Consider the following 12,006-nt stretch of genomic DNA (forward strand, 5'->3'; position numbering starts at 1 on the left):
TAAATGCTCGCAACACTGCACGAATTGCCTGCTTATTAGCAAAAACCATTAACACTACTTCAACTGCTATCAGTTTATTGGCAACTGAACAGCAGGAACTGCGACAAGCCATTTTGGACAATCGGGCTGCTATTGATTATCTCTTATTACAACAGCATTTGGGCAGTGAAGCCATAAAAGAAATGTGTTGCTTTAATCTAACAGACAACAGTAATAGAATTCAACAACAGATCAACACTCTAAAAAGTTATGCAGCCTCTATCAAAGAGCAAATCGGTCCAGCATGGTGGGATGCTCTCTGGAGCTGGTTACCTGTGGGCTGGATTCGAAAGGTAGTGCAATGGCTTATCATGTCTGGGTTCATTTTAATTGCCTTTTGCTGCTTCTTGCAATGCCTGCCAAATTTACTAAATCTTTTCATGTCTTCATGCTCCAAAAAAAAACCATTATCACCTCGACAGGTTTATTATCAACGGCTAAAGAAAAGGGGGAGATGTGACCTTCTCTAGGTCGCTGGCAAACCACGTCTGGAAAGGTCACTTTGACCCTGATTCAGTAGCCAGAAAACAATTAGATCATCTTGCCTTTATCTGGAGCCAAGGCCTTGCATGAAGACAAAACATTGATAACGCACCTGCTCGTTAGCATTGCTTACTAGATGTTAGTATTGTTTACTTTGTACTATAAAATAAACCTCTCACTTGGGTGAGGAGAGCTTTTGGTTCATGACTCTTGTCTCCGTGTCTTGATTGCTGGATCCTGGGCCAGGATCCCTCATCACACGGTTGCCAAATGTCTCTCACCTTTCTGGAGTTTCCTACTCAGGTAGGACACTGGATGCTGGTCACCATTTTCATCCTCCTGGCAAAGAACTGCTCCTACCCCGCTGTTAGACGCATCGGTGTAGATGATGAACTCCCGGTCGAAGTCTGGAGCACGCAGCACTGGATAGTTGATGAGCGCCTGCTTCAACCTCTGGAACGCCTCCTCACAGTCGCTGGTCCACGGGATGCGGTCATCAGCCTTCTTCCGCGTCAGATCGGTCAGCGGAGTCGCTATCTCGCTAAACCTCGGGATGAACTTTCTGTAGTAGCCCACCAACCCAAGAAATGATTTGACTTTTTTCTTGGTGTTGGGTCTGGGCCAATCACGAATGGCTTCTATCTTGGCCTCTAGGGGTTTGATCAGTCCTCCCCCTACCATGTGACCCAAGTATTTTATTTCTGGGCTACCCAGCTCTTTGCAGGGCCTAGGCCAAAGCACTTCCTCCCCTGGGTTAAAGTGCCTCTCCCTGGCTTTCTGGTCATCCCAAGCTTCCTTTCTGACTTTTTGAGCTTACAGGTTCTCTGCTGCTAGCTCTAGGTTTCTCTTTAGGTCATTCCTTAAAGAGTCTATGTATGTCACAACGTCTTGTGGGTCATCCTGGGTGATCTGCTCCCAATTTTGTTTGATCAAATCAAGTGGCCCTTTCACCCTTCTCCCAAACAAAAGTTCAAACGGACTGAACCCGGTACTGGCTTGTGGCACTGATCGATAAGCAAACAAAAGGGATTGCAGCTTCTGGTCCCAATTGTTTGGATTCTCCGCCAAGTAAGCCCTAATCATGCGCATCAGAGTCCCATTGAACTTCTCCGTTAACCCATTACTTTCAGGGTGATAGGCAGTGGTTTCCTTGTGTTTAATTCCACAGATTTGCCACAACCGTTTCATGAGCTTCGATGTAAACGACGCGCCCAAATCTGTGATTATTTCTGAGGCAAATCCCATCCTGGACATATACCCCACCAAGGCATCTGCCACTGTGTTAGTTTCAATGTTAGTCAAGGGTATGGCTTCAGGGTACCTCGTGGCATGGTCCACAATGGTGAGAATGAACCGGTTCCCCCTCTTTGTGGCCTTGGGCAAAGGTCCCACAATGTCCACCCCTATGCATTTGAACGGAGTGTCAATCACAGGCAAAGGGCACAACTTCGCTTTGGTCCTGTCACGGTTATTCCCCTGCCTCTGACACATATCACATTGTTTACAGAACTCCTTGATCTGCTTCCCTATTTCAGGCCAGTAAAAATTCTGTGTGATTCTCTGCTGGGTCTTGTTCACCCCTAAGTGCGCAGCAAACATGTCAGAGTGCCCCCTTTGTAAGATCATGGGGCGATACTTTTCAGGTACCACCAGCTGACTTCTGATCCCATCTCCCCCTTTCGAGATATTCATCAGGGTCTCTCTATATAAAATTCCCTTTTCCTCTCGAAATCTCACTGGGGTTTCAGGTGTTAGCTGGGCGTCGGTCACCTGTTCAAAACACTTTTGGAGAGTGGCGTCTGCCTTTTGCTCTTGGCCAAATCTGCTGTCTGTGGTCAAGGTTTCCACCACAGCTTCGGAACTCCCCTCTGCTTCCGTCTCGGGCTCATCAGTACCCCCCTGAACTGTCCCCGTGGTAGCTTGTGAGCGTGTAATCACTAGCACCCGTTTCACATGTTCAGCCAGGTCATTTCCCACGAGCACGGCTGCTGGCAGAGTCGATGAAATCGCTAGCCGCCAAACTCCCCTCCAGCCTTGAAAGTTCACAGGTACCTCAGCTACTGGCAGCGAGATCACCTGTCCCTCAATCCCTGCCACCTTTAGGCTCTCATTCGGGATTATATACTCCCTAGGAATAATATCTGGATGGCACAGGGTCACCTGGGAACAAGTATCCCTCAGCCCCCTATACTGATGGTCAAGTATCCCTACGTCCACCCCTGCGGTTTCAAACAACTGTGAATCTGTTCTCACTAGCAAGCAGCGCTTGACCTCCACAAGAGGACCATTTTCCTCAGCCTGATCAGCAGATGTCACTGTTCCAGATTGAGTAGCCATGGCAACAGGCTCCCTCAGTGACAAGGAGCTTTGCTCTTTCTGGACACAGAACACAGCTTTTGGCTTGGTTCCACTCAAATCATGAGGCACATTTCCTTTTAGCTGCTTTAATTTCTCACACTCTGAGATTAGATGGCCCTTTCCTTGACAGAAATAACATTTTCTGCTGTACTTGGAGTCTTTCTCATCTTGTTTTGGTTTTCCCTCCAAAATCTGAGGTCTTTGTTTCATGTCTGAGGGCTTCCCTTCACCATGGGCCCCTCCCACTTGCTGGCTTCTCCCTGGTCCCTGAGAGTACTTGCTGTAGGTCTCCTTAGGTTTACCTATCGATTTCCCCTCACCCAAGGGCTTTCTTATTTGGGAAATAAAATCTGCGATCTCGGCCGCTTCTGCCACAGATCTAGGTTTCCTTTCCCTCACCTGGAACTTCAGTTCCCCATGCAGGACTGAATAAAACTGTTCCAGCGCTATCAGGTCTTTAAGCTGCTGGTAGGTCTCTGTTCCCTCCTGAGATAGCCACTTCTCTAGCAGCCTCACCAGTTGGGCCCCCACTTGGGTAAAAGTCTGCTCTGGTTTCTTGGTGAGTGACCTGAATCTTTGCCTCAGCTGTTCCGCATTTATCCCATGTCTGGCAAACACCAGTTTTTTAAACTCTGCAAAATCTTTCATCAGTTCCTCTGGCATCTCTGCATAGACTTCCGCCAGGCTGCCACTGATTAAAGATCGCATGATGGTCATCTTCTCAGTTTCCCTTACTGAGAAGTCCACAAACGCTCTTTCCACTAGGGAAAAGAACACCTCAGGGCAATCTCCCTTGTGGTATACAGGGAATTTCTTCAGGTCAGTTTTAGACAATTGGCCCCCCTCAGAATCCCTATTGTTATTATTGTTCTGATTCATCAGTTCCAATTTTCTTAACTCAAACGCCATTTTCTCTCTCTGCAATTCCAATTCAAATTATCTCTGTTTCTCCCTTTCCCTTTGCTCCATTTCAAATTGCCTTTCCCTTTCCTCCCTTCTTTCTCTCTCTAATCTTTCTTCTCTTTCCAATTGCCTCATCCTCAGTTCATGCTGTTGGGCTATGAGCATTTTCCTGAGTTCTGGGTTCTGTTCTCCCGTGCTCTCATCCTGCACTGAGCCAAATTCCTCCTCAGAACCTTGGTCCACCTGGGGTTCCCTCACTTCACCCATTTCTGCCATTTGGCTTCGAGTCAAGGGCATAATTCCCCCCCCAGAACAGGCTGCTTTCAAAAGTCAAGCCTCAAAATAAAGCGACCACTTTTTTTTCTCTTTTGCCTCAGAACCAGCCTTCTATAGATTGCTGCTGTTCTTCAGCACTAACTTGCAACTGTTGCCAGCCAGAGTCTACCCCCCTCTGCTAGGCCTCTCAGCAGACAAGCTAGATCACTGCTACTTTACACAGTTTTGCCTCAGCTTTTTCCCGCCAAAACAGGTTGCCTCAGAGCTCCCTAATCTAGTCCCACCAATCTGAGGTTACACGTTCTTCCACTACCCTACCTCCCGGTGAGGTAAGCCTAGAAGATTACCTACGCGCTCTCAGATTGTCCCTGACTAGACCCCCCTTGCTCTGGGCACACTTGCCAAGGCTTTGCTGGACCACTGGACAACTGGACCAGTCGTATCCCACACGCTGGACACCAATCAATGTGACAACCCCAGACCTACTGGGATATGCCACAGTTTCACTAAGCTGCCACCAACCATTCCCTATAAGAAGTCACACAGACCAGGAATGGATTTTTAACAAACAAAGGAATAAGGTTTATTTAAATAACACACAGGGAAAATAAAATGATCAAGTGAATAAGATACAGTAACGTGGCTTAGTCTCAATCATACATACACCAGTTTGGTTCACACAGAACACCTTTAAATAAAGCACAGACCCTGAACCTATCAGTTCTGGCTACCCATAAAGACACCTGAACCTATCAGGTAGGTACTGACTGACACACAGTAGTACCCTGTCTGACACACAGACTCCCACACCAGCTTCTTCTCTCAGCTCTCCTAACTTCTCCACACAAGCTCCACATATATATACAGTACAGCCCCTCCTCCTGATGTCCCGCCTTCCACTCCCCATAGGATGGAACTTTCCCTCCAACCCATGACAGACAGGTAACATCAGTGCTGTATGTAACAATCCTCTGTAATATTACCAACTTCCAAACATGCCAGAGTTTTCAGTTTATAAGATGGTACTTTCTCCACAGCTCACTGGTTACACAGAAGTAAGCTGAGAGCACGGAGAGAACAAAAAAGGGTCTTTATGTAGCCTCTGTAAACAGGCTTCCTTCAGTCATGAGGCTTTGCTTCCTACAGTCAGGAGACTTAGCTTGCCCCAATCACGCGTCTTATGGAACTGACGTCAGCTGATGCTCTACAAACCGATTGGGACACACCTCACTGGAGGTGGAGACGGCAGGCTCAGAAGCAACGGGGACTCCTAATGTCTGAGCATTCTCAACCCAGAGGCTAAATACTCAAAGCTAAGTTTTCTTAATGTTTGCGTTAGAAATGAGTCTGTGTGGGTCTTATAAACAAAGGTGTACTATAAATAGAAAAATACAGGTTTATCAATCTTTTTATCCTCTTCCCCAATGTTTTCTTTGGAAAAAAAAGTTATCCAAAATTCTCTCCCTTCCATGCATTTTCAATTGTTTTCATATTAAATCTTCATTGTTGCTTATAATACCTGAAATATATCTTAATTGATTTGTTACATAATAAGATTTAATATTGGTTATCTGATAACTTTCTTTTTGTAATATCTACCAACATTTCTTATTAATCCCAGCTTTCTTACTATTATTGCAATATATACTAATCATCACTCGCCATTATTTTAACTAACCCAGTGGTCAGGGAACAGGGATAAATTTCCCCAAATGGGGTAAAAATGAAAATCCTGGGGGTAATGAGGACGCGACCCTAACCCCATTCCCTCCTCCTCCTCTTCTACCGAGAGGAGGGAGTCCCCAGCTGCCTCATTGGAGCCATGATGGATGGCAGCCGGGGATGGGCCCCAGTCGGTGGCATATGTCAGCCGAGGTGGTGGTGACGGGGCTGCCCATGGCAGAGGGTGAGTGGTCAGAGCATCCTGGCCAAGAGGAGCCTCTCCTTCCAGTGCCAGGAGAGGTGGATTGCGGCGGGGGGCGGGGGGCGGGTGTGGTCACGAGGGTCTGGAGGAGCCCACCAGGCAGCAGTGCTGCTCGCCCAGCCACATGGCTTCCTTCGGTGGCACCTCCATGTTGACCGGCTGGGCCTGGTGGAGCTCTTGGCTTTCCTGTGGCAGCTGTCAGGGCGCTTTGATGGCAAGGCTTGCAGGAGCTCTGATGCTGAGCCCCAATGCAGCTGCCGGAGCTGGTGATGGAGTGGGAGGCGGCATCGGGCACCCCTGGCAGGCAAGCCACCTGCTGCTCTTTGATGGTCACCCAGGAGCTGCCTGCTGGTGGAGAAAGAGAGCCGCCCATTTTTTTGGAGTAAAAGGTAAAAAAATTTCCCTGACCCTGTTCTAGGGTCAACCTCCACTGATCTCTCCTCTCCCCCCGAGGTCATCACCCATCTCCCTCTGGATCCTCAGGCGAAGTTCATGTGCAGGGGTTGGGGGCATAGGAGGGGCCCCAGAGTGATGGGGCTTGGAGGGGGGGTGAAGATCAGGGGTTGGCTAGGAGCCAGGGGGGCTAGATCCAGGCCCCTTAGTCTGCCCTCCGGCCAGGCGGCCTCTGGCCCTTTCCCCCTCCCCCGCTCCGGCCAGCACTGGAGGGGTAGATCCTGCCGGCCAGTTCCTCTGGTCCCCCCAAGAAAGGGGATCTCTGCTGGAAAGTTTTCTCCTGGCTGCCAGGAAGAGCCCTTTCTGGGGGTCGGGTCCCAAAGGCCCCCTCCAGGGCCAGCCCGTTTCCCAAAGTCTGGCTCCTCGTTTCCAAAGACGAACCACCTCTCCGACCGCCTCTGATTTTGGAGGCTCCTCTTGACAGACGGACGGAGGGGGCTTTGGGAAGGGTCAGAAGAAGAAGACTCGTCCCTCCTAGATGGAGGGCTGGAGAAAATAAAGAGAGAAATGCAACCCAGAAAGAGTCCCTCCTCACAGGGATCATTTTAGCCTTTGTAGGTGGGAGGCAGGTCTTTTGTAAAGCTAATGGCTCTGAAGCATCCATTCCAGACCAAGCCAGGCAACACGATAGGCGGGGAGGGGGGGAGCCAGCTGCAAGACCCCACCACCTGCATCCCTCCCAGCTCCTGCCAGGGTTGTGAATGAAGTCAGAGGGAAAAGCAGGAGTGGGTAGGTTGGAAGATAGCTGCGAATGTGGATGATACATCATTTCTATGGTGTCCATCTGGCAGCGAAGGTGGCTGCTGATGCCCCTGCAATAGAGGGAGGTTCCTGGCACAGGAACCAGGCCCTGACCTGAATCCTGACCCTCCATCCCCCCACATAGCAATGGGGGCAGGAGAGCCCCTGGGGAGAGGGGCTGCCCATTTCCTACACTAGGAAAAGTGTGTGCGTACGTGCGTGCATGTGTGTGTGTGTGTAGTCTTGTGTGAGGTTTGCTGCTGATGATTTTGGGTTAAAAATATTCTCAGGCAATTGTCTGAATCTCCTCTTGGTTTCCCCTTTTCCTGCATATCTCATACTGTAGATATTATTGTTGTTTAGTCGTTAAGTCGTGTCCGACTCTTCGTGACCCCCCCCCCCCATGGACCAGAGCACGCCAGGCCCTCCTGTCTTCCATGGCCTCCCGGAGTTGGGTCAGATTCATGTTGGTAGTTGTGGGTTTTTCGGGCTCTTGTTAGGGTTTTGGCAAGAGTAGAAATACGCAGAGTTATTGAAGACACTTTACCAGTTCTTCTTGTTGCAAGACAGTTGTATTTACACGTATTTACAGTTATATACAGGCAGGTATCTTAACAGCACAGCAGGAACTCTTTATACAAACGGACAGCATGCGTGGCAGCAAGTGATAGTGGAGGAAGAGAGAGAAGCAAAGACACAGTCCACTTATATACATGTACATGGCATATTTTGTCCAATCAGAAAACAGATGACTTCATCCTTTTGCACCTGGTCTTCTCCTGGTTTCAAGTCATTGCATCATGTCCAGAGTGACTCAGCACTCTCACATCTGTGCACAATGGCAGCTCGTTAATGACATATACTGTACAGGTTCAGGCTTATAAAATTTCTATACTCTGACACCCCTCCTAATTTTTTTATGCCTGAACACAACACAATCCCAGCTCATTTACACATTTCTCATGCTTCTGTGTACATAAAGGTTTGGTCAGTATATCAGCTATGTTATCTTCAGTTTGACAATACTCTAATTCAATTAATTTCTCTCTTATAGCCTCTCTTACATTATGATACTTAATGTCAATATGTTTACTTCTGTTTTTTACTCTTTCTGTTTCAGCCATGTGTATACATGTGGTATTATCTTCCATCACTTTTATTGCACCACTTGTCTCATTCTTTAAATCTTTTGTTAACTGTTTATACCATGTTAATTCAGAACACAATTCTGACAATGCGGCAAATTCTGCTTCAGAAGTTGAAGTTGCTACGGAACTTTGTTTTCTGGATTTCCATCCAACTATGTTGTTTCCAAATTTTATTACAAATCCGGTCATGGATTTTCTGTCTGTCTCATCATTGGCCCAGTCACTATCTACATAAGCAGACAGTTTTAAATCTTTTGATGGCTTCAATATCAAATGGTAGTTATATGTCCCCTTTAAGTATCTAAACATCCTTTTTACGCCTTGCCAGTGCTTTTCACTAGGTCTGGCTACATACCTACTTAGAATGTTCACTGAGGCTGCTATATCTGGATGTGTCCAGTTTGCCAAATACATTAAGCTTCCTATGGCTGAATGGTATAATTCTTGGTTTTCGAAATCTTTACTGATTTCATCTTCCTTTTGAAAGTCTACCGTCATGGGAGTACTTACACTTTTACACTCTCCCATGCAGTACTTTTCCAACATTTGTTTGATTTTTAGCTCTTGACTCAATTCAATCCCTTGTTTTGTTCTCTGTATTTGTACACCTAAGTAATTTTGTATTGGTCCCAGACTTTTTAATTTAAATTCCTTTTTTAACTGTTTCTCAAACAGTTCTACTTGGCTCTGACTCTTTGCCATGAAACAATATCATCAACATATGCTAGTAGTATGTTTAAGTCATTCCCATTTTTCTTGGTATATAGACAAGGATCTGCCAGACTGCTACTATATCCCAGTTTTACCAAAACTTGATGCAAACAATCATTCCAATTCTTAGCCGATTGTTTTAAACCATAAATCGCTTTGTTTAACCTATACACTAATTCTGGCTTTGTACCTTCATATCCTGGTGCCTTTGCCATGTGTAGTTCCTCTTTCAGGTCTGCATTTAAATATGCAGTGGTAATATCATAGTGATGGATTATGTAGTTCTTTGTAGCAGCTAAGGCTAACGCCATTCTAACAGTTTCAGATCGGGGTAAGTAGCATGGAACTGCTGCACTAACTCAGGAGTGTGTAAATTACTGGCCGGTTCCACTCCCAGAAATCCTGGCCAGCAGAGGCGGTGGTGAAGGCTTCTGGGAGTTGCAGTCCAAGAACCTCTGGAGGCCAGAGGTTGGGGACCCCTGGACTCTGCGGGTGACCCTCTTCTGCTCTTTGCCCTTCACAGCCCTGACCATGGCTTTGCGTCTGGGGGAGGAGTGGTCACTTGACGAAAAAAAGGGGAGTCAGATTCTGGGATGTTCCCTCGCGTGGTATCGCTCTGTGAACGGCAGGGGTGCTGGGGGGGGATGGACTCTTGTTCAACCCCCCCAACCCTCAGCTTGTGGAGTGTTTCAGGTTTCATTAATTCCCCGTACTATTTCACAGAGGAACGAAAACCCAGAAAGAGGCTATCCAGAAGAATGTGGTGGTCCGGCACCCCTCGTGTGATTTATTTTATTTATTTATTTATTTATTCAATTTATATGCCACCCAAACTACCCAGAGGTCTCTGGGCGGCTTACAATAATTAAAATTCAATACAGCAAAAGATAAAATAATTAAAATACAATTAAAATACAATTAAAATTGCCATCAGACCCACAGCTAATATAATTTCAATTAAAAGCCTTCTGGAACAGGAAGGTTTTGACCTGGCGCCGAAATGTCATCAGCGTCGGCGCCAGACGAATCTCAGTCGGGAGGGCATTCCATAGTCTGGGGGCAGCTGCCGAAAAGGCCCTTTGTCTACAAGCCGTCCCTCTTACCTCCTTAAGGGACGGCTCTTTCAAAAGGGCCCCCTGGCTAGATCTTAACTGCCGGGTAGGTTCATATGGAAGGAGGCGGTCCTTCAGGTATCCAGGGCCCAAGCCGTTTAGGGCTTTATATGTCAAAACAAGCACTTTGAATTGGGCCCGGGCAGCAATTGGTAGCCAATGTAACTTATACAGAATCGGCTTGATATGTTCCGTGGCAGCTGCACCACTCACCAGCCGCGCAGCTCGATTCTGGACCAGTTGCAATCGCCGGACCATCTTCAAAGGCAGCCCCACGTAAAGCGCATTGCAGTAATCTATGCGGGATGTTACCAGTGCATGTGTGACTGTCATGAGACTCTGCTCGTCCAGGTAGGGCCGTAGCTGGTATAATTTCCGCAGCTGAAGGAAGGCGCCCCTGGCCACCGAGTCCACCTGGGCTTCCAGTGTTAGACTGGGGTCCAGGAGCACCCCCAAGCTGCGGACCCTGTCCCTTAGGGGGAGTGTAACCCCATTCAGGGCGGGGAAATGGCCCTCCAGCCTGTCCGGTGAAGCACCCACTAACAGCACTTCCGTCTTGTCTGGATTGAGTTTCAATTTATTAACCCTCATCCAGTCCATTATCAGGTCCAGACACGAGTTCAGCACAGAAACTGCCTCACCTGGATTGGTGGAAAACGAGAGGTAGAGCTGAGTATCGTCAGCATATTGCTGACTCCTCAGCCCAAACCTCCTGATGACCTCTCCCAGCGGTTTCATGTAGATGTTGAACAGCATGGGGGACAGTATTGAGCCCTGAGGAACCCCATGACATAACTGCCATGGGGCAGAGCAACTGTCCCCCAGCACCACCCTCTGGATACGGTCAGCTAGGAAGGAGCGGAACCACCGTAAAACAGTGCCCCCAACTCCTAACCCAGCCAGCCTATCCAGAAGGACACCATGGTCGATGGTGTCGAAAGCCGCTGAGAGGTCCAGGAGTATCAACAGGGTCACACTCCCCCTGTCTCTCTCCTGGCAAAGGTCATCATACAGGGCGACCAAGGCTGTCTCTGTACCAAAACCCGGCCTGAAACCCGATTGAAATGGATCCAGAAAATCCGTTTCATCCAGCAGCGCCTGGAGTTGCCCGGCCACAACCCGCTCCAACACCTTGCCCAAATAAGGGAGGTTCGCCACTGGTCGGTAGTTGACCACCAGCCTTGGGTCCAGGTTAGGCTTTTTAAGGAGTGGTCGAATCACCGCCTCTTTCAAGGCGGTAGGGACCACTCCCTCTCTCAGAGAGGCATTCACGGCCTCCTGGACCCAAGTGCGAACCCCCTGGCAGATCTTCCAATTAGCCAGGATGGGCAAGGGTCGAGCGGAGTGGTGGTAGAACGGACAGATCCAAGCACCCTGTCCACATCATCAGGTCTCAACAATTGAAACTCATCCATTAATACTGGACCTAAGCACGGCGCACTGGACACTCAACTTCGGCCTGCTTTTTAAGACCTTCCAGGAGGACCTTCGCTCAGCCTCTCTGGCCCCCAAGGTCTGGCCATCCAGCCGACCACCGTCCCCTGCACCAACAAAAACAGTTAAGACATAAAGAAGCAAAGAGGAGAAAGGCAGGAGAAAAGGAATTTTATATGAATGAATGAATGAATTCAAAGCTAATTAAGAATCTAATAGGGAAGAACAATGGGGGACCCAATGAGAACTCGCTCCTCCTGCGCGTCACCCGTTGCTGGGCGGAAGCCCTCCGGGGCGTCTATTATGTCGTCTATGAGGGGGGTTGCCTGGCAACCCGGAGACCCAATGAGAGCTCGCTCCTCCTTCCGCGAAGCCCCTCCCCTCTGGAAGGCTGGCTGGGCAAGAACCCCCCTTTCTTCCCCCT

This window comes from Pogona vitticeps, chromosome Z (assembly GCF_051106095.1).
Source record: "Pogona vitticeps strain Pit_001003342236 chromosome Z, PviZW2.1, whole genome shotgun sequence".
Taxonomy (NCBI): domain Eukaryota; kingdom Metazoa; phylum Chordata; class Lepidosauria; order Squamata; family Agamidae; genus Pogona; species Pogona vitticeps.